Source organism: Pogoniulus pusillus, chromosome 3 (assembly GCF_015220805.1).
Source record: "Pogoniulus pusillus isolate bPogPus1 chromosome 3, bPogPus1.pri, whole genome shotgun sequence".
Lineage (NCBI taxonomy): Eukaryota > Metazoa > Chordata > Aves > Piciformes > Lybiidae > Pogoniulus > Pogoniulus pusillus.
Window position 1 is genome coordinate 18,742,586 of NC_087266.1, and position 23,556 is coordinate 18,766,141.

At 44.1% G+C, this 23,556-nt stretch overlaps 1 protein-coding gene across 4 annotated transcripts in view; it reads right to left on the reverse strand.

Moving 5' to 3' along the window:
- ARHGAP20 (Rho GTPase activating protein 20) overlaps positions 1-23,556 on the reverse strand; it is a 77,861-nt gene that overhangs the window by 43,552 nt on the left and 10,753 nt on the right. The window contains exon 1 of one of the 4 annotated variants that reach the window (XM_064171348.1): positions 18,369-18,389. The exons of the other annotated variants lie outside the window; for them this stretch is intronic. The gene's annotated coding sequence lies outside the window, so the exon portion shown is untranslated. Of the gene's footprint in view, positions 1-18,368; positions 18,390-23,556 lie in introns of those variants that run through there. 4 annotated transcript variants of the gene reach the window in all.

Here is a 23,556-nt window from a genome sequence, read left to right on the forward strand (position 1 = left end):
GGCTTCAGAAGTGCCAGGCCATTTCACAAACACGTCCCAATATACTCTGTTATCCCTGGCCTCCGCCTGGCTGGAGACAGGGCACCTCTAATTCTGAGCAGTGTGACTGCATGAGGCACATGGACCTGAGTTACTGGCTTCACCACCCCTTGAGCGAGAGCGCTGCCTGCGGGACACTGGGGCAACCCCTCTTCTGGAGGAGTTATTCCCTGTGTTTGTCCCCTGCAGTTCCCTTACCCTGGCCGATAGAGCTGAGGTGGGCTGGCCATGCCATCTATCCATGTTTTCCCCATGGTCACACAGTGTTCTCCAGAGTGACCCCCTGTGTGTACCCTGTCTGCTCTGGGCTGGTCTCCTGCGGGGAGGAGGAGGAGCACGGCGGCGTGTGTTCCTTACAGCTGAGACTTGCACCCATTCTGAAGGTGAAGAGCAGTCATCCTCTGCCTTCTGCATTTCAGAGAAAGAGGCTTTCAGCTCGTTCATTTCTTGGGTGAGGGTCTCTACAGTGGCAATTAAGGTTTTCCTCGACAAACTGTCTTCAAACTGTCTTAGGTCATTCACAAACTCCCTGATTGTGGGAAGGTTGTTGGGGTCTCTGCCCAGCAGCAGTGCTCCCAATGTGGGGGCATATGTGGAAGGAGCACACTGAGTCAGTTTCTTTAAGAGTGCTGGCTTCATGCGGACATCATCAGGGTCCGAGGGCCTCTGGTCGGCTCCATAAATTATCTCTTGAACCGCCATTTGCCTCAGGTATGAGATCCCCTGTTCCATATCTGTCCATCTAAGGGGATGGAAAATCATGTCATCCTTAGTCGGGTACCTGTACCTCACAGCTATCAGAAGCCTGGCCCAAAGTGAGTGGGTACCATCGAGCCTTCCCAGCTCCTTATCCACACCTCCATCCCTCGACAAGGATCCCAGTTGCTTTGCCTCCCTGTGATCTAGGTCCACTGTTTCTGCTCCTGCATCCCAGCATTTCAAAAGCCAGGCTAAAAGGGACTGTCCGTTTGCCCTTGCATACTCCTGCCTTATGTGCCTGATTTCCTTTCTGGGCGTGGAGCTGATAAGGATCACTCCATTATCAGGTCCATTTCCAGCTGGTTGCTGTTGCTGGGGGGTGCTGGTTCCCGAAGAGGTCCCTTGCCCTGGATCGGTATCTGCGGGAGGGTTTTGATTTGATCTTGCTGGCCGCGTCGTAATTGGCGCTAGGTGAAGGGGGCTGGGCTGAGGGGGCAGGGTCCGGGGGGCTGCCCTGGGCGGGACCGGAGGCGGAGTTCGGGGCGGAGCCGCGCTAGGGGCGGTCTGCCCGGTCTGCCCTGTCGCCCAACCCCCGCAACTGCAGCTCGGGCAGTGAGGACCACCCCTCCCCCTAAGCACCCTAATGGCGGCGCCCACTCGATATTTCCACGTGTCCCAGTTCACCGCTATCTTATTAATTCCCAAACCCAAATTTACACACAGTGAAATAACTGCTATCCAGTACCATTTTTCCCCCAAAATATCTGGAGCTTCTGTGCTCCAATGCATATACTCAGATTGATTCCATGTTCCAGAAACATTTCTAAACACAGTGATATTACTAACAGAATTCAGGAAATAGGCATAGACTCGGGCAGGCAAAAGCTTAGAATATTCCCAGAGCATATCAATGACAATCCAGAAGACATGGTAACTTATAAACTTTAACAGCCAGCCCCAAAACAGACATCCAAAAGCGTTAATGATTAAGACTTTCAGAATATCCATTTTTTAACTTCCAAATCTTCTCTGAAAGAATTCTTTCTACCTAGCCCCACGTTGAGACGCCAAATAAATTGTCTTGGGTTCAAATGCAAGTTCCCAGAGACTCTTATAAATTTGGTAGACCCAATGACAATTTATAGAATTTATAGAGTGCCCTCCCCTCCTCCCCCTCCTTTCCCCAAAAGACAGGGAGAGAGATAAAAGGTAGGGACACCCCAATAAATCAATCTCACTCGATTTGGAAGTTAAAAAGGAAAAGTTTAACAATAACTTAGAAAAAGGGATTGGAGGTAGGGGAGTTTACAAAGGATAAGGAAGGGAAAACAGCAAAATACAAAACAGGGATGGATACAACCCGAGTAGTGTGATGGTGTCTCTGCCTCGTGGCTGGTATGCAGTATCAGTGTGTGTGTGCGGTCATGAACGCAGGTAGGGAGAAAGAGGGCGAAAAGAGAGGAAGAGACAGGAGAACTCCTGTCTTTTATACCACAGGAAGTGGGGGGAGTGGGCTAACCATCACCTGGAGTGTGGCCCACCCCTGAGGAGGGGCCAAGACCCCTAGGGTCAGGTTCAGGGTCACTCCCCCAGGAGTGTTAACCCTATACAGAAGTGAACTTAGGTCTCTTGCACTATGATGCACCTTAAATCATGAATTTCTGGATTAAACCCAAGACTGATCAGCATCTCCACTCAAAATTCTTAAATGCAACTTTTCAATTACCTGCCTTCCTTCCAAATGACCCATTTCCCTTTGGCTGAATGAATCAGTTCAATTTTCACTCAAATATGTTTACTTATTTTTTCTTGTTTAAAAAAAAAAAAAGGATTAGCTTGGCAAGGAAAGGCACAACAGTGAAAGTCACAAATCGAATGGGAGATACAAAAGAAAACAAGAGTGAGCAGAGAAAACCTTCAAAGACAGTCATAAACCTTCTTGCACACCTCTTCAGTCTGCATCACCTCTTCAGTCTGCATCATTCCCAGTCCTACTCTCCTTGATGCCTGTAGCTGCAATACTCAGGAAAATATTTAGGAACTCCTGACAGCTGGGAGAGAAAGGATAAGCTCTGAGATTGGCCTGCATTAGCAGGACACACTTTCACTGATCCGCAAGGAGGCAGTGAGGATCTCTACCTTCTGGGGAGAGCCTTGTTTGACCTTGAATTCCCTTTCTGGCTGTGAGTCTAAGTTTTTGAAAGAATTCCTCACCTTAATTTGTCCTAAACTGTGTCTTAATTGTGTCTTACATTACCTGCCTCTTCAGGGAAGAGAGAAAGAATGACTTTCAGAATGAATAATGCAAACCTACGTTATTTGATCTTTCCTGAGCAGAAATGGTGTCCAGGATTATGGAAGTTAAAGTAGAGAGAGGAGCTTTGGGCCAGTATAATGATGATACATGGTATATGGCTAGCAACAGGAACCAAGGGAATGCAAGCATGTCCCCTACCCTGCCACTTCCAAGAGACTGTGAATTCATCAGTTCATTAGTGACTGATAGGTTGCAGGAATTCCATTTCACAAACTTCCCAGCAGAAACTTAAGCAGAAATCAGGAATGATGACAAATCCATCTGTATTAAAGCCATGCACAGCCTTTATCTCAAAGGTTAAGACAGAAACAGTCACTTATAATTGAAACCAGTAACAGCAATAGTTTGGGAAAAAACCTTTCATGTGACAGTGCCATAACAAAATCAGCAGAAACACTGAGAAAAACAGACTGAAGTGCCCGACCCTACTGATGTTCCTGTAGGGTCAGGGTCTTACATCTCCATGGCTGTAATTTTCTACACAGATTTGCAGATTCATAGAATGAGTTGGGTTGGAGAAGATCTTAAAGCCATCTAGTTCCAACCCTCCTGGAACTGTCAGGGACACCTTCCACTCGACCAGACCACTAAAGGCTTCATCCAACCTGGCCTTGAACACCTCCAGGCAACCTATTCCAGAGTTTCACCACCCTTACTGTAAAGAATTTCTTCCTACTATCTAGTCTAAATCTTCCCTCCTCAAGCTTCAATCCATTCCCTCTCATCCTATCATTACAAGGCCTTGTAAAAATTCCCTTCCCAGCCTTCTTATAGTCCCCCTTGAGGTACTGGAGGGCTGTTATAAGGTCTCCCCAGAGTCTTCCCTTCTCCAAGCTGAACAGCCCCAGCTCTCATAATCCCCATAGGGGAGATGCTCCAGTAAAAAGCTGTTTCGATGTGCATTTGACCCAGTGCATTTCAAGCACATCTATCAACTCTGATAAGAACTCTCACATACTTTGATAGTTAAAATATCTATTTCCTTTGAAACAAAGTGAAAAAAAAATCAAAGCTATTAATTCATCCAGAGTCTTCTAAAGCCATAGGATAAAGGACCATGGAGGAATTTTACCATCAGTACACAAAAATATCATTTGGAAAGCATATTGTTGATCTTCTTGATTAATATTCCATTGTTAGGAGACATGAATGAAACACAAGCTTTGTTGCATTGAAAAAAATGCAGATCAGCTATACCCTCGGGAGTAGGGATTTATGTAAGAGAGATATTTTTGGAGTTCACTTTTAATGGCTCATTGATTTTTCTGGCCATTAAACAGGTCTAATTTTGAAAAAGTGCTAGGCACTCAAACACTGATTCTTTGAAAATTCCTTTCATTAGAATTACACAAAACACAGTGCTAAAGTCAGTGCAATTTCTGATACAATTGTAAAAGTATAAGTCAGAGGTATTAGGGCCATGCCTGCCATTTCTGCCTTGGCTGTGTTGCCCTAGAAGTATCACACAGTATCACAGTATCACCAAGGTTGGAAGAGACCTCACAGATCATCAAGTCCAACCCTTTACCACAGAGCTCAAGGCTAGACCATGGCACCAAGTGCCACGTCCAATCCTGCCTTGAACAGCTCCAGGGACGGCGACTCCACCACCTCCCCGGGCAGCCCATTCCAGTGCCCAATGACTCTCTCAGTGAAGAACTTTCTCCTCACCTCGAGCCTAAATTTCCCCTGGTGCAGCCTGAGGCTGTGTCCTCTCGTTCTGGCGCTGGCCACCTGAGAGAAGAGAGCAACCTCCTCCTGGCCACAACCACCCTTCAGGTAGTTGTAGACAGCAATAAGGTCACCCCTGAGCCTCCTCTTCTCCAGGCTAAACAATCCCAGCTCCCTCAGCCTCTCCTCATAGGGCTGTGCTCAAGGCCTCTCACCAGCCTCGTCGCCCTTCTCTGGACACGCTCAAGCATCTCAATGTCCCTCCTAAACTGGGGGGCCCAGAACTGAACACAGTACTCAAGGTGTGGTCTAACCAGTGCAGAGTACAGGGGCAGAATGACCTCCCTGCTCCTGCTGACCACACCATTCCTGATGCAGGCCAGGATGCCACTGGCTCTCTTGGCCACCTGGGCACACTGCTGGCTCATGTTCTATGTTGTTCTATGATTAACACATGTAAACACCCAACAAAGTAGCACCTTCCCAGTTACCACAAAAAGATGCACCACCCAAATTTGTTAAGAAGGGACTGTGAAGTGATTGCCAAAATATGGCAATATCTTTGCAGAGTCAGCAACCAGTTCCAGGTTGAAGCAAGGCTGACACTGATGTTTAGATGGCATTGCCACTGTACTACTCTAGTCTGAAGCAGGCATTTCTTCCTAAAAGTACTATTTTGCAAGTCTGAAATTCCTGTGTGTGTTTTTAACCAAGGAGTAAACTATGTCATTTGAAGATAGCTATAGTGATATTCTTGAGGTATTCAGAAGAAGACTAGCATCACTGTACTGGCTGAAATTAGTAGAAAGATAATGGAAGATTTTTCTCCTGGCATTCTCAGAACCTACTTTTCCAGACCTATTATTTTTCAAATTAATCAAAATAGACATTTTGTACTTATAAAAAAGATGCAGTGATTTAAAAGAACTCTTCAATTTCGTAGGTGTGATTTAAGAAGTGGAAATCCAAAGAAGTCAGCCAAATACTGAAAAATACATCCCTGCTGCATTCTGTGTGAAAGCAAACACATCATGGCTCACTTCACCAATCCTGTATCTACCAGAAACCACAAAAGCACAAAAAATGACTTCTTCTTCTTCTTCCACTTGCAGAGCTTCCTTGGGGTTTCTCAGCAAAATTGAATGATTGGAACCCCCAAAGTGTTTATTCTTGGTGTAATGGAGATGTCAGCTTTGCTCCCTGTTTGTAGTGAAAACAAATACATTCTGTTTTCCACTGCAGAGTTTAACAACCCATGTTAAGTGGTTACTAAATCCATGATCCAAATGTCATTTATGCCAATGAGAACCTTTCCCTTGTTTTGAGTTGATGATAACTTTAGCCTGTCTATGATTTGGATCAAGCTATAAGATGCCTCAGGGGAACACTCTGTTCCAAGGTACCTAAGCTGGAATGAGCTACTGCAGCTGTCTCAGCTACACAACATCCCTCTCATCCTAAATCTCACTCCACTGTTTTTGTTATTGCTCTCTGCCAGAACTTCTCTGCACTGATGACATCTCTGCAGCCACAGAAGATGAAGGTGATTTCCTCTTATGATGCAGTACTAATGCACTCCACACAACTGACATTTATTGAAATAAAATATCACTTTGCTCCTTAACCTCTAAAGTCCTTTGCAAGAGTTAGAAGAGAAATGCACCTTTTCCTAAGCAGAGCAGTGAAACAGCAGCTATTCAAAAGGCTGGAATCTGAGTTGGACCAGACACATGAGAGCCTGAGCTTGGTCTGTCAAACACATAAGCATAATTAGACCTTTCAAAATCCCTCTTACATTTCATACATAAGTGCCACAAGCAAAAACGATTCATGCTTGTGCCAGTGCTGAAGTCCAGGTAAGGACCAGAAGCTCAGGTTTGTTCCTACACACAGAGAGCTTGCAGCTTGTGGTATAAACCTAACCTTGTTTTGGCTACTAGCTAGAGAGGCCAGCAAACAGAGCACCTGTCAACCCTCCTCACAGTGTTCAGTGACAATAAACTTATTTTCTGTATCTCAAAGGCCAGTTTTGGATGGCTTTAATCAGCAATTTTTCTTTTAGGAAAAGTAAAGCAAATGAATTTTCAACTTCAGTGTCTCTCAGTAAAGCCTTTACACTGTGTCACAGCATTGGGCTAGAGCTACCCACGGAGGGAAGCAGGAGCTGTTCACATCCTTCCAAGGCTAGTGAAAACAGCAGCTATCTGCACAGTAAGAAACATCTATAGCCCAGCCCACATCACAGATTTTTGCCAAAATGTATTTAGCAGTCAGGGACAACATATGATTTGTGACCAGCAGAGATGCTCCCAAAAGCAAGCCTGATCTAGAAGCCAAGATCTTTGATTTTCTTAATAGAACTTGTATTTGGAAACCAGGTAACAACGTTTGCACTTTCTGTTCTGTGCCTCCTACTCAGACCCTTAAGCTTCCAAAAACCCCTGTGAGAAGAAACTCAATAGCAGCTTAACAGATACTTGTTTCATATATTTGCTAATGAGCCAGGCCCTGCTAACAGCAGCTTGGAAGCCAAGAGGGTTTGCTGATGGAAATCTTTTAACACATAAGACATATTGCTCTAATCATGTGGGTAGAGGGTATTTTGCATTCAAGATAATTAACTTACTAAGTATTGAGAACAATTCTTTAACCAACCAAGAGAAAGGAGCTCCAATTTGGTGTGTCTCCTCTGAGAGAAGGTAGAAAAATACAAACCTGCAACACAGCAGTGAGTACTGATCTGCCTTGCAGGGCTGCTAGAGTACACACGAGTGCAATATTAACATTTCAGGACACCAACACATATCTAATCTCATCATAACTGACAGTTTGGATGTGACTTGCATTGTATCCTACCAGCTTGACAAAATCATGACAACAGATCGTCACATTCTGTATGCAAAATCAAAGTGAAGGAAGAGCCTTTTTTGTACACTGAAACCCAGTGCTTGGGACTGAATACAAGACAACGGAGAATGCCCCCAGTTCATGCTCCTGAGGAACTTAGCCTCTGTCATGCTGACAGCTCATTAAAGCACACGGCTTGAAGAGTCACTCGGGAGAGTAAGGAGGCTACAACTGCTCTACACACAGCAGATCTCCTTCCAAAATTTATCAGCAAGGGACTTTGAAGGATAGTGTGGAACAAGAAAAGCCCAGTGCAGGCACTTGATCCTTTGCTCAAACCATCTGTAGATGTAAAGGGACAGAAACTAGAAGAGACTATGTGGTTCTGAATATAAACGGTATCTAGCCAGAGATATCCTTGTGACATGGCTTTTGGCTTGGCATAGGTTCAAAAACTGTATACAGATGAAGGAAATGGGGAAGACAACTGCTATGCCCAGCTCTTATGACTTGCTCAGCCCAGCCTCCCCTGTCCACACTACCTCTTTGGAATGGCCGTGCAAAGACCTGTTGACTTCAGGCCCCAGCACCTGCAGTGTCTTTTGTCATGAGCAAGGATCCATGCAGACAAGGCTCACCCACACGAAGTAATTTGCAGCTCACAGCATTATTTAGACAGGCATATTGTATAAAAAAAAAACCTCTCCATTTTTAAAGATGCTAGCTGCTCCTACTGTCACTGCCTTCCAGCCATGACCAGTGTCCCAGCAAATCACCCATGTGCTCAGGATCTTCCCACATCAACTCCTCATGATGCAGAATATGCATTTCAGCTAATTTTATACTGCACCTTATTCTAATAAATAATTATAGCTGAAGGGTGAAAGCAGGCACAAAAAGTATCAGCCCGGAGTGTAGGAGTGTTTTCCAGGAAGGTGATAGGTAAGATATGGGCTGTTACAAAGTTAGTATGCTGCTGTAATCTTACACTGACTATTTATAGGAGGGACCTGGATAGACAAGCATAGAACTCTCTTAATTGCATATGCTGCCAACCCATTTCTGAAAATCTACTGTCAACTCCCTGCTATGCTAAGGAGGATGCTGGGCATGTTTGCTTGCTGTTATCTATGGTAAATCTTATACAGTTGAAGCAGCACTTTGTGAAAACAGCACAGCATTCCAGAAATAGCACATCTATTTTCTGCAGCACTCTGTTGAAGTCCCCTAGGCCATCACCAAGGCGTGTGGTAGCTTTTGTACAATTAAAAAAAGCAAGACCTGTTCAGTTTTAGCTACCAAGTATTAAAATGCAGGCTCCCACTTTGTAAGTATGCTTTAAGACTGCAACTTCTTTTTAATGAGTAATGTATTTGAACAAATCCAAGCCAGTTACTTCTCGCCCCTGCATTTTCCGTTAAGGACTGTGCCTGTGAACCTCACGGAAGCCCTCTTCCCTGGAGCATGCATCGACCCTGGTTCACAGGCTCTAGCACAGGGCTATCCTCATTCTACCCGTGCAAGTGGCTGGCCCTTAGCAAGCTGCAGCAGAAAACACCACACCCAAGATAAAGCAGCATGTCCCAACGGCATCACAGAGCTTTTGGATAAAAATGCCCTGCAATTCCCTCTCCAGCACAGGAGACAGAAGGAAGATGAAAATTAATAGAGCCTGGGAGCAAATTTTCCTCAGATAAACAGATAAATTTACATTTTAGGGCAAAAGGCAGGGCTACCACTTACATTTAGGAAGTCAGGTACCATTCTTCTGCTTCTAAAACCCAATGTACACATTTTAATTAAAAACACATTGAGAAAATATTCCTACTTCAATTATCCTAGGAACCTAAAAATCGATTTGTAAGTATCCAAAATAATCTTTGCATGATGTCAAAATGTTATTAAAAGTAATAAAAAAATATTATAATGAATAATGTGGTTTACAGTAAACCTTTCAGGTGTTGAGGCACGAAACTGTATTACTTTTCCGTAGTCTTCCAAAAATGAGTAAACTATTAAGACTTGCAATAAAATATCACATAGCCAGAGGGGGAAAATGCATCATTAAAAACAAAATCCTCACACATTTCATGATGGAAGCTTGGCAGCTTAACTGAAAACAAGCTGCACTTAAGTCATTTCTACATAGCCAAAAGGACAATATTCACTGCAGAGCAAATACGTACTGCAGTATGGTGGCTGGAGACAGGAAACATGCTTGTGGTTTGATTTGCTTCCAAAGTGTTTTTGTTTTATTTTAACAAACAGCTGCAAGGTGTTTACTCTGAAAATTTCACACAAGGGCAAAATTCTCTATTGGTATAAATTAGCACCACACATTTTGGTCGTATTTTGCCTGTTTCCACCAGTAAAGAATTTAGCGCGTGTTACTTAAATCCTATTGAGCAGCTCTTGCAGTGTGGGTGTCCTCCAGCCCTGCTACACAGCTCTGCTAACAATCAACAAATTCAAGGGGTTTTGGTCCATGTGTCCCTTAGCAGGGGAGAGGTTTGAGGGAGGACATGCTCACATGTAGAAGTCAACCAAACCTTTCTTGAACTTTGGAAAAATTGATCCTCTGTTCCCCACTGCAGTTCCCACTGAGTGACACACCAGCATCACCTTGAGTTGCTCCAGAGAAATGCCATGCCAGGCATTGTCTATCCAAACAAAGCTTTTCTTGTTTAGAAAGAAGGAAAGAGGGAAAGAGGGGAAAAAAAAACAGGAAAAAACAAACAAACAAACCCAAAAAAGCACAACAACACAAAACCACCTAAAGCCACCACCACCAAACCCAAAAGGCCAGAAGTTAACAACCCATTGAATGGGCTGCCCAGGGAGGTGGTGGAGGCACCGTCCCTGGGGGTCTTCAAGAAAAGCCTGGCTGAGGCACTTAGTGCCATGGTCTAGTTGATTGGATAGGGCTGGGTGATAGGTTGGACTGGATGATCTTGGAGGTCTCTTCCAACCTGGTTGATTCTATGATTCTAACCCAGCACTGCTGTCCTGTACCACAATTGTCTGGACTTTTTGGAGCTTCCCGTGGCCTGCAAAAAGTCTGGAGGCTCAGCCTGCCTTTCTCAATTCCACTCTAGTTCCTTCTTACCCATTCCACAGAGGCATACAGGGGAGCACTCCAGGATTTCAGTTTCACCCATGTCCCTCTAGGAGGATCCGGTGTTATTTTAGTAGTCTGAAGGGATAAGGTTTCTGTCCTTCCTCAATTTTTGGGGGAAGCAGTAATCACAATTGGGACATTTAATCCCACTTAATCACAAGTAGGTCATTTTAAAGCCTAGCTCAATTTCACTGATTTTGAATTACCTCATGAACAAAACTAACCTTTCCTTCAAAAGGAGGTTTCAGGTATCTTCTTGCAAACTGTATTGCAAGAGTTAAGGGCAGGTCATGTAATAGCCAGGAATCCCAGATCACCAAAAATAGCCAGGACACATTGCAGACCTCTGCAGAAACAGGTCATGCACGGCTGCTAGTGAGCCTCCATGCATCTGCCTACCCTATGGTCTGCAGCTACATATATTACACAGGCAAGAATAAGCACTTGTGTGTCCTTTTAACAGGGAAACAGCATTTCCCAGGTGGCTGCCTAGCTTTATTGACAGTCAGTCACATCACTCAATTATCGGGTAATACCAAGGGGGCTGCTTACAGTCTGTCACCATCCCATTGCTCAACAGTCATTCCACTTTAGCCTCCAATTTTCCCATTCCCCAAGAAGTAATTCAGTTAGGCTCTCCCCTTCTGCAGCTCATGCCACCTAGATAGAGGCTTCAGTTGGGCAACAAAAGGTTTTCAGAAGACAAACACATTCAACACAAGCAGGACTTCAAATATGCAGTCATGTAAAGCAAGCTTGGAATCCATCAGGGGCTGTTCCCTGATTGCCCTTTTGCAGGAGAAAACTTGCTGATTATAAACAAAGTCATCACAGAGAAGGTGGCCTATAAATAGCTGCAAGTACTGCCTTTAAAAGATAAGCCCCTTCACCACACTTTATCCTTCCACAACCCTTGCTTCTATCCCCACAACTATGGCAGACTGTGGAGCAAACTCCACAAAGCTCCACTGCAGAGGTGAAGGGAGGATCTGGCCAGTCCAAGTTTTTAAGGATCACTTCCCTATGAGGGACAGCCAATACAGATGCCACAGGGAAGAAGGGATTGTGACTTCACTGTACCTGTCCCAGCTGTAACAGAAACAAATCCGCCTTTGGCTCGCCTCAAGGGCTTTAAACCATATTTTGATACTAGTACTACACCACAGGAATTATCCTATTACAATGAAGAGATTACTTGATATGCCTGCTGCTGTTGGCTGCTGTAAATGTAATGACCCAGATTCCTTATGTACAGCCAGCAGACAAAGAAGTTGGAGCCACATACACCTGTTTGCTCTCCTACAGCTAACTGCCTACACAGTCACTGATGTTTTCACATAGTTACTCAGGCAGGCTAGTCAGAGGTTTCTATTCCACCAGTGACCTGAGCTAAGGGAAAAAGCTGTTAAAGGATTCCCCACATCTCTGCAACTGATAATGATGGAGAAGAAGAAGAAACATGAGAGCCTTCACCCAGTGACATCCCCATGTTTATTTGGGCCTTTAATACACCAGAAGAGCATGCCCATGTCTGATTACGTGTCCTCCTTGTAGAAATCTGACACACCACCTACCGGGAAATCTGTCCTGCTCCTGGGCAACAAAATTGAGGGAAAGGAGCATGAGGTTGCTCAGTGCAAGGGGCTAAGAAACCAAACATGTTTCCAGAAGAGCTCTGACAAAATATTTGATGTGGTTTTATTACAAGAACAGGCAGACAGAAGAGAGGGAAGGAACGTGGATGAAAACACTTCAGCTCTGCTTATGCATTCAGGCAAAGGTCTTTACCACTCTTTTCTGCATTTTCTGAACAATCCTGTCATGAAGACCCAGGTCACACCTGTGTGTACTTAGATACTTACTCCTACTGAATGCAGTCAGTGTTCAGGGCACAGTCTCTCAGTAGAGTGCACAAGCATCCAAAACAGCACACTCATCTCAGTACTTACAGACACTTTCAGGTAGCAAATAGGACAGGCTGAACCTGAATGTGTCAGTGACTGATATGTAAATTAATCCTGGGAACAGATGTTGGTCTTTCCCCTCTCAAGTGCTTTTACTATTCATCTATAGAGCAAAGATGACTCCTGTGAATATAAGGCATTTGGTCCCAGGAATATTGCATGTCCTTCTGCACAATAGCACAGCTTCAACTGGAGGAGGGAGAAGGAAAGTCTTCACTTGCTCCAAAGACCCTCTGCTTTAGTAGTTACATCACTCTTCCACAAAGCAGAAGATGGATTGTCTAAGGAGGCAAAAAGCTGAACCTTGTGGTTAAATTCTGTTGAAAGAACACTGATTGCAAGGTCAAAGAGCAGTGGTGCTCTATGGAGACCTTCCTAAGGAGCAGGCTAGAAACACCTACCATAGTTTTCACCAAGCTTGCCAGATGGCACAAACCTCGGTTGCAACATAGAACATGGTCTCTCCCTGACAAAATACCCAATGAGACAGACTCCTTCCCACTTCAGCCCTGATATGGCATGTTTGGAAAGCACTGCCCTAAATAATTATTAAAAACACTCCAGAAAACTGGAATCAGACAGAGGTTTAAAAGAGAGAAACATCTGCATCTGCTTTTGTGAGCACCTTGTTCTTGCCCAGGTAGGTTAAATAGGATTTGTGGATTACTGGACAGAACTTCTCAGCAGCCTTTCACAAAGCAGTGTTTATTCTCATCCTAAAGCCAAAGCACACTACTATACCAGCTACTAGGAAGCAATTTAACTTTATTCCAGCAGAAACTAGGACAGATGCAAACCTGTTCAGTGCTGCCAACAGTCATGTTTAACTGAGATGTGCACAACTCCAGATGTCTGGAGAAGCAACTTGTTCAGCAGGAGAACTGCTAATGAACAAAGGGACTCAAGAGGTCAGGAAGCCACTCAGATGATGTTTCTGAAGGTGTGGGTTTAGATTCAGGTACTGAAATTACTCCCATGTCTTGTTCTTGAGGTTTAGTATCCTTTACTTCATATAGCCCCTTAAAGAAACCTAAGACAGACTGCTACTCATGATGTGATTAAAAACTGCTTCACCAGCAGTTTTGCACACCATGAGGATGCAACTGGACTAGAAGAGCCAATGCTGCATGAGTCAGGAGGAGAGTTCAATGCATATTTCGTACTGGCTGTTGTCAGAGGTGAGAGCACCAGAGTCTGCACATCAGCCTGCACATCGTTAGAGGCTTTCTGCTTGTTTACACAAGATAAACGATCACAAAGCAGTCTAAGCAAGCTGGTCTGCGATTTCCTCAGGTATGCTGCTGCCCAAACTGTTTGGCCAGACTGTCATTTGGCAGAGATTTTATTGCCTAAGCTTGGGGATACACAATGACCGGACAACAGCTGCCTTCTGCCAAACCTCAAAGCCTGATCCAAAAAGTCCCCAAAACGAGCTGTAGCCAAAACCACATATAGATAGTGAGAAATCTGGGCAAGCAGAGTCCTGCACTCGTCCCAATGAGCAGTGCCCCTTGCTGCCTTCATCTTAGAACTGTCATAAATCCGTCCCGAGGGGAATCAGCTTAAAGGGCCAGTGTTAAACTATTAGTCATTTATTGTAAAATTAATCCCCCATTTAAACTCCAATCCCTCTAAAGCCCTGGTTCCGAGCCTTTCTTCTTGTTACCTCTAGTCCTTCCAATAAAAAGGGCAGCAGATCTCTGAGAGCTGCAGCTCATTTCAGTCTCCAGATGTACAAACATCTCCGTAAGCCAGCTTGTATGTCAGAAATGAAGAACTGATGGGTTTCATCAAAAACAAACACATGCACACATACACACACATGCTCACACACAAAACAAAACAGAAAAAACACAGCAGGGGGACAGGAATGCCAGTCTCCCAGTAAAAAAGGCCATTTGAGGCCTCAGAAAGTTCACTTTGTTCCTTGTTAACAGTTAATAAAGTTTTATCCCCAGCTATTACTGCATAAAAATAACTTTTGCGCTCAAGCACATGGTTTAAGGAAACAATACTCCAGTGTCATAATTAGCTTAAATCGAGCATGAATTAGAAATACTACAAAAATAACAGCTTCATAGAATCACAGAACTGCAGACTGGTTTGTAGAATGACTTGTACAGTATCGTCCCAGGTTGTTTTAATTATCTGCAGTTCCATTAAAAAGGAAGAGCAATTTGATACAAGGTAGTGCCTTTTTAAGAGGAAAACCTCACTATTTTTCTACACATTCATGTACACTTACTTCATATAGGGAAACATGACATACTGAAGGAAGAAATCTGGGAAATTTCTCATACAGAGATTTCTGCATAAAATGTTTAAGACCTCAAAACTTCATGGAACAGAAAACCTCTGAAAAAAATCCTGATCATAACTTTTGAAGCTGAATTAAATTGAAAAATTAAACCCAAAATTTAAAAAAACTTTTCACTTGCTTTGGTGACCGAGTCCTTAGGAGCAGATTTCCCCTCCCTCTTGACAATTTGCCATTGGAATGGGCTGCCCAGGGAGGTGGTAGGGTCATTGTTGCTGCAGGTGTTCAAGAAAAGCCTGGATGAGGCACTTTGTGCCATGGTCTAGTTGAGTGGCTAGGGCTGGGTGCTAGGTTGGCCTGGATGATCTTGGAGGTCTCTTCCAACCTGGCTGACTCTATGATTCTATGAATTAGAAATGTGTTTTTTATAACCACACGACTCCTGCAGCTGGAGCTTTATGGGAAAAGCTATGAAATAAGATAAAATGGATGATGCTTGCAGTTAATTCCTCACATTGAGAAATTCTGTTTTGTGGGATTTTGCCTGTATTCTTCCTTTCTTTCATAAAACAAGTCTTCTGTACTCTTGAGCGTATTAGAGTCTCTCAGATAAAGGAGGCCTAATTAGCTCTTTGATTGGAAGACAGTGCATCCTGGCTGCGCCAGGGGAGATTTAGGCTCGAGGTGAGGAGAAAGTTCTTCACTGAGAGAGTCATTGGACACTGGAATGGGCTGCCCGGGGAGGTGGTGGAGTCGCCGTCCCTGGGGCTGTTCAAGGCAGGATTGGACGTGGGACTTGGTGCCATGGTCTAGCCTTGAGCTCTGTGGTAAAGGATTGGACTTGATGATCTGTGAGGTCTCTTCCAACCCTGATGATACTGTGATGGTTAAGATGAGGAGTAGAGGACACAGGGCTGTTCCCAAGGTGCTGCCACTTTGATTTGCACCCGGGGGAGCCACTCTGACAACAGTGACAGCCCTTGTGCTTCTCCAAACCCCACATGTGCTGTGGCTTTAGAAAGACTGCCTTACAAGGGCTTCTTTCCATGGCATGCCTCTTCCTAAGGGTGAGTGAAGGCATTTAAGAGTCCTCATCTCTTGTGACCATGCCAACTGGGGCAGAGGGCACAAGGGAAGGCATTAGAAATGTTGCATGAGTTGCACATGTGCATGCCTAGCATTAGCTACCTGTCCCCTTGACACCTGAGGAGGCCTCTCAGAAGCCATGGGAAGTCAAGTGAGGGTCTCAGCAGGGAGCAATCCTTAGCCAAGGCCTTGGCTTGCCAGACAGCCACTTTTGCCTCAGACATTAAAAATATTCTCCTACAGCACATGGCATCAGTTTCAAAGTGGCTCATCACCCCATTATCCTCCCTGCTACCTCTCTTTTGCAGCCTTCAAGGGAACCATCTCCCACCCAAACTAAAACACTTGCACTTGAGATGGAAGTGCACTGGGACAACATCTGGCCATGCCACCTCCTGTGCTGGTCCTGAGATGACCTCTCCCTGGTACCACCACAGCTGATGGTGTCTAACGGCTTCAGAGGCAAAAGCCCCAAGCTGATCATATGTGTAAGGCACACACAGAAATGAGCACACATGAACTACAGTGGCCTTTGTCCCTCAAAGGCCCTCAGATTTAGCCATGAGGTGTTGTATGCCTCACACCATGCCAGGATTGTGCCCTCCAGCAGAGTGGCCCTAGGCCATGTCCCATGTGCCACCAGTGATGGTACCACTGATGAGTCAGGCTGTGGTAGCCTTGGCCAAGGGCCTCATTCTTCTGCCAGGCAGTTTTTTCTGCATTGACCAGTGAGGACAGTTACTTGGGCAGCAGAGTAGCTCTGCTGAGAGGCTGCCATCCCCATGCCACACTCCAACAAGTGTTGTCACAAATGGTGCACAAGAGGCTGCATGAGGACAATATTCACTTCTGCTGTAATGGCTGTGGGCATTCTTGTCCATAAAGACCTCATGCTGCAATAATCACTATATGGTTGTGGCATGTGACAGGGTGACAGGCACTCCCCCTTGATGCCCCAGCACTGTACTGAGCTGCTGAGCCTCATCAACCAAATGTGCCCTGGAGAGATTATTTTGCTAGGCAAAATTATTTGCTACCATGGAAACAACTGAAGAATGAGTAACGTGATTACAACCAAAATACCTACTTAACAAGTTAGTTACTCGCAATGAACTTTTATTCTCTCCCTCCCCACAGCTGGATTTGCCTGAAACACCAAATACTCATCCTCCCTGTGAAAAAGAGGCAGTTAAGGCCTTCTGGCAAATCACACTTATTAGAAGTCTCTATTTTAGTCTTCATCTAGTCATATAGCCTGGATCATCCACATATCTTCTAACTAAAACCCTGAAAACACAATGTCCAAGACTTTAGGAACACTCTGTATTTGACTAGTGCCAAGTGGAATCTATTACTAGATTACACATATGATCTTCATTATCTGGGCTATTTAGCATTTGGCATGGGACCCCTGGAAGATAGCATGCCAGAATCACTTACTGTATGTGTACTGGGAGAAGGAAGAGCACGCCTCTGTGAATGGCAGAACAGTGCTTTCACATGCAGCAGAGAGAAAAAAAACCCACCTTGGAAACTCATTAAATCCTCAGCTTTTACCTTTAATTTCTTCAGCCATAAAAGTCACATAATAAAATCGGGTGGGTGTGACTTTTTAGGTATTTTCTTTTCAGGTTCTTTAAAGATTTGTTTATGAAACCTTTTAAAACTTATGCTTAATTATGTTTTCTTTTTAAAACAGCCCCTGCTTCTAGCTTTTGCCAAAATAACATCATAAACATGCTTCACACTGCAATATAAAGAGTAACTTCATTCCCAGCATTTTAACACCTTGAGTGTGCAGACACACATATCTAAAAATGGTCCTGGAGAGTCAGAAACTGTGAAACTATATTAATAAGTTTCAGCATGCAAAAAATAGCACTTTCAAAAATATGATGAGATATGCATTAGCAAAGTGGAAGCTGCCAGAGATTGCAGCACAGAATTTGGCTGTCTCTGTGAAAATCCGAGATGGAAGCAGAAGTCCAGCAGAGCAGAGCAGAAACTTGGTAGCTTGGGCTATGTCACACGTGAAAATTGTTTTGAGGTACAGCAGAACAAAGGCTGAAAACCTGGCTTCAAGTAAGTCTTCATTATTCTGTATCAATTATTTTGAGATTACAAGACAGATATTTCTGTCTCAAGCCTATAATTTGTGTTGCACTGAAGTATATCATTATGTAACTTGTGCAGTTTTCATTAAAGGACATCAAGAAAATGTAAGAGGAAAATTACAACTGTGGAGCAGATCCAGGGCCAAATATAACTAATTTGGATCCTTTGCTGATTTCATACACATTCATGGAATTCACAACCAAACTTCTTTTCCCTGCATTTTAGTATCAGCCAAGAAAAACATCAAAAGCTTACTTTTACAATGTATGTCTAGAATAACTTCGCTCAAAGTGTTTCCAAAGAGGACATCTGATGATATGAAACAGTCATTACACGCCTGTTTATCACTGTTTTGTGAGGAAAGAGAAGCTGTACAGAAAAAGTGGAAGAGAAGAGAAGCAATAAGGATGCAATGAATAGTTTAGTATATTTTCATGGCTTTGGAAGCAAGGGCCCAAATTCCACTATACTACTGTGATGGTTTAGGTTCCCCCCCCACTTTAGAAATCACCCAGACTAGACTCAGCCAGCTCTGGAAATATGAATGAAGCTTATATTTACAGCTAGCACAATATACAAGCAGATATTTACAGTGTCTACAGTTATAGGCAGAAATATACAAGGTAAAAGGTAATACAGAAACACAACTCCCCTCCCAGAAACCTGAGTCCCCAGGAGGGGCTTTCAATCTCCCCTTCACCTTCCACTCTACCCCCCTCAACCTTACCCCAGTCCCAAGGAAAAATAGAGGTTCAGCCAGGGGGTGAGGAAGCAAAGTGGATGAGTCCACAATGGAGGATGAGGTTAGAGAGATGCAGCTCAGCCAGCAGCCCCAGCAAGAGTGGTTATCTATGTTTTTATTTCTTGTTCCTATACATCTCAGCAAGCCTTTGAGTGAAGTAGACATCACCATTGTTTTCTTTCCACAGCCTGTAATCCAGTTCTTCTCACCAAAACATTCTAGTCTGCTTCAAACTAGCACAACTATTTGTACTATTTACTATGTTCCTCTGCTGCCTGCAGTTACAGTCAAGTCAGGCAGGGACTACAACATCTTTGCACCATTGTTGCATGCAGCCACCCCAGAATTCTTCTGTAGGCTGAATATCTTCTAACTCCTTGTGCTAGTTTGAAGCTAGCTAGAATGTTTTGGTGAGAAGAACTAGATCATAGGCTGTGAAAGGAAAACAATGGTGATGTCTGCTTCCCTCAGAGTCTTGCTGAAGAAGAAAGGAAAACATTAGATAACACTCTCGCCTTTTTCTCTCACTCTGCCTTGGGCTGCTGACTGAGCTGCATCTCTCTAACACACCTTCCACTCACCTTTGCTTCTTAACCTCTTGGCCGAACCTCCATTCTTCCTTGGGACTGGAGTAAGGTTGAAAGGGGCAGGGGGAAGGTGCAGGGGTGGTTGAGAGCCCCTCCTGGGGACTCAGGTTTCTGGGAGGGGAGTTGTGTTTCTGTATTACCTTTTACCTTGTATATTTCTGTATATAACTGTAGATACTGTAAATATCTGCTTGTATATTGTGCTAGCTGTAAATAAATAGCTTCATTCATATTCCCAGAACCGACTGAGACTAGTCTGGGTAATCTTTTAAGTGTGGGGGAGAGGGGAACACCCAAACCATCACACTCCTTTTATATAACTGACATGGCAAGGCGAGCTTTATAAGGTAGGTTTAATTTTCATTAAATCAAATTATGGCTGGAGAAAAAGACAAGCTTGTAAGCTGACAAGACTTTTATGTGTGTTTGTCTTCCAGCACTGGAGAAGAGGACAATGGCACAAACAAGCACCTGCTTTTTCCAGCACATCCTTGTGCAATCACAGCTACAGACACGCTACCATTGAAAAACCTTAGCCCTCTGAATGCTAAATAGTCATCTCCAGATGTCACAATGGTTTCTTTGAATAAATACAACTAATAAACTTTAAAATGCCCTACAGTAAGTTTGTCCAAAGTGGGTGCCACCACATTTTATAAAAGTGCCCTGTATATAAACCAGACACCTGACATATAAAGCAGTATAATAACACAAGCTGACTTGTGCTTCTAAGTATTTCCTGCCCTTTTAAACTTTGCACTTGTTCATTAATTTCAAGCAATATTGAGGTGAACCAGCTGCTGAGGTGAGAGGATTCATATAAATCCCTCACAGATGTTTGCTAACTTCAGATAGGAGCTTTATTATCTACAAGTCATTAATCAACCATTAACAAGTAAGTGTTATGGAGTCCCAGTATTAAGGTTCACTGCCAGAGGAGAATAATGGATTTTTACAGGCTGGCTGTGTCTACAAGAAGAGGAACTAAGAGCTGAGACAGGTCTGAGACAAAACATTTGGAGAAGATTAAAACACATGAGAAGTCATTTTGTTTCTCTTCAGCTTGTCTGAAAGGAAAGCACTTCACAAGAGTTAAGCATTCACACAAGAAACCAAGTGGGAAGTTCAGACTCATCCATCAGTTTGGTGATGAAGAGGAATGCAATTTGCACAGACAAACAAGGAAGTCTGGCACAGGTGAGAATTACTGCTCCTGTGAACAATAATTAACACCATCCAAAGAGTTACCTTCCCAATGATAGACACTGAATCTACAGTGTCACCTCCTCTGGCTCCAGGGTCCTCAGACTTCATCCAATACCTTTCAACAAGGCCTCAGATCTCAGTTCAAACCAGGGACAAATAAATTGTTGCATGCCACAGGCAGAGGACAGAAGTGACTGAGGCAGTATCCATTAGCTGTGAAAGCAGCAGGGTCCACTGGGTAGGTGAAGCACTGCCTTTACTGCAGAACAAGGTAAAGTATTCCTTCAGTCCTCTCCAACACAAAGTTTCTGCCAACTGGCTTTACAAAAAAAAATCCTTCCACAAACCAAATCTGGAAATAATTCTGATCTGGGTTACACAGGCAGACATATTTACACTTGAGAAAGCATAAAATTCTTAGGTGAAAAGATATATACTGAGTGTGCCTCCTCCCACTCACTGGCTCTCCAGCCAGGTCCAATTTCTGGTACTTAGAGAGCAAGCAACACAACAAACAAACAAAAGCAAAATTGCAGGAAAATCTTCATGTCTGACCCCCAGCAGGCAAATGGCAGAAGACTAAAATCTAAGCACCAAATACAGTTCATTCTCTTAATAGCTATCAGTAACAGAACAGATTGAAGGATAGATATTATGGAGACATAGGTATATAAAGTGCAGGAAACCTTGAAGCCCAAGGGCTGAGAGATCACATCTCTCATCCTCCATACTCTGCACTTACTGCTATGCCCCATAGTCATAGTTCATAATTTCACAACCTCTGTTCTGAATGTGTCATCTATGCCCAGAAATTGGTATCACAATTATGAACATAGCTACAAATACAACGAAGAATACAGCAGCACAGACAATCTATTTTAGTATTCTCATGAAGTGGTTATAAAATATCTGTTCACCTTATTTTAAACACCTGGAAACAAAGAGAGGCCGCAGAAGAAACTCTACAGACAGAACCAGAACACATGTTGCTGGCTCTCAGTCTGAGGCACATGCCACTAGACTACACAAAAAGGTGCAAACGCCTTTCTGAGTTTCCTCTTTTATGTCACAGCTAGCAAAAAGACCTGCAAATAGTTTCAACTCATTTTCCTTCCCTATTTTGAAACTCTGATGTGTTCACAAAATACTCTCACAGGTTTATGAACTACTGTGGAACTCTGCACGATGACAAATATGAAATCAGGTATTAGTGAAATCAAGCACAAAAAAACTTTCCAAAATTCACATACTGATTTTTTTAACACACCACAGAGTAGGAAAAAGTATTCCTTACAAAGCAGTATTTTCATTTCCCCCATTAATGTTTCTTCATAACAAGCTCTGCTCAGCTGGGAGCATCAGCAGCCTAGCAGATGGTTCGCTTCTCGATAAACACTTAAGTTTTGTAAGTTTAAAGTCTAATGAACTGTAGGGCAGGAAGACAAAAGTTATGTATGTGGAGTGGTTCAAATGGCAGGTCAGGGCTGGGGCTGCCAGAGGACTAGCTCCAGAGAAACTCCCATTTCTATGGTAGCTTTAGGTCGGGGTTGGAAGGAAACAGCTGATCCTGGCAGAAGATGAGAAAAAGTGCTGAATGCTTCACACCAACACACACCCACATACACAGCCTTGCAAGCTGCTGATGCTGGGTGGGAGAAGGCTGTGACCATCAGAACCTGGTCCACAGCCTTGTCCTAAACCAGCTAAACCAGAAGGTGCTTACAGAGCCACAGAGAGTCTGTACCATGCAGCAGTTCATGACAGCAGCTTAGCTCAAATTAAACTCCACCATTCCGCAACAACCACTCCTGAGTTACGTGTGGCACCACATAAGCGTACGAGGCAAAAAGCAGGAAACATTTCCCTTCTTCTGCCCATGCCATCTTTGCAGCAGGCCATCAGAAATAGCTGCAGGTTAATTAGAACTGAGCAGCCCAAATGCTGCATGTCTGATTGCTAACTGAATCACAGAATCACAAAATGGTAGAGGCTGATAGGGACCTCCAGAGTCTGATCAGCTCACCCAGGCCCCCTGCTAATGAAGGTATGCCTAGATCAGGTTATAGAATCACAGAATGGTATAGGTTGGAAGAGACCTCAAAGATCATCCAGTTCCAGCCCCTGCCCTAGCGAGGGGACACCTCCCACTAGAACAGGTCACTCAAGGCCTCATCCAACCTGGCCTTGAACACCTCCAGGGAGGAAGCAGCCACAGCCTCCCTGGGCAACCTCTTGAAGTGTTCCACCACCCTCCCTGCAAAGAACTTCTTCCTAACATCTAGTTTAAATCTCCTCTCTGCCAGTTTAAACCCATTACCCCTTGTCCTGTCATTACAAGACCTTGTAAATAGTCCCTCCTCAGTCCTCCTGTAGGCCCCCTTCAGATACTGGACGGCTATTACAAGGTCTCCTCAAAGCCTTCTCTTCTCCAGGCTAAAGAGCCTCAACTCTTATAGCCTGTCCTCATAGCAGAGCTGCCCCAGCCCTCTGATCATCTTCGTGGCCCTCCTCTGGACTCACTCCAACAGTTTGATGTCCTTCTTGCGCTGGAGGCTCCAGAACTGTACAGAGTACTCCAGGTGGGGTCTCACGAGAACAAAGTAAAGGGGAGACATTTGGGCAGGTTTTGAAAGTCTCCAGGGAAGGATACCACACAACCTCTCTGGGCAGCTTGTTCCGGTGCTTCACTACCCTCAAAGTAAAGAGGTTTCCCCTTCAGTTCGAGAGAAATCTGCAGAGCAGCTCTGCTTGCCCATTTGGGTGTAGAACACTTCAGTGTGTCAGCACTTGGGAAACTCCCTCTAGCAGATCCGACAGTGTCTGGGCTGGGTCTATTAAATCTTTCAGCAGCCTTTACAGCTGTGAAGCTACCAAGCAGCCTGAATTGTGTTTGACAGCCTGGTGTGGA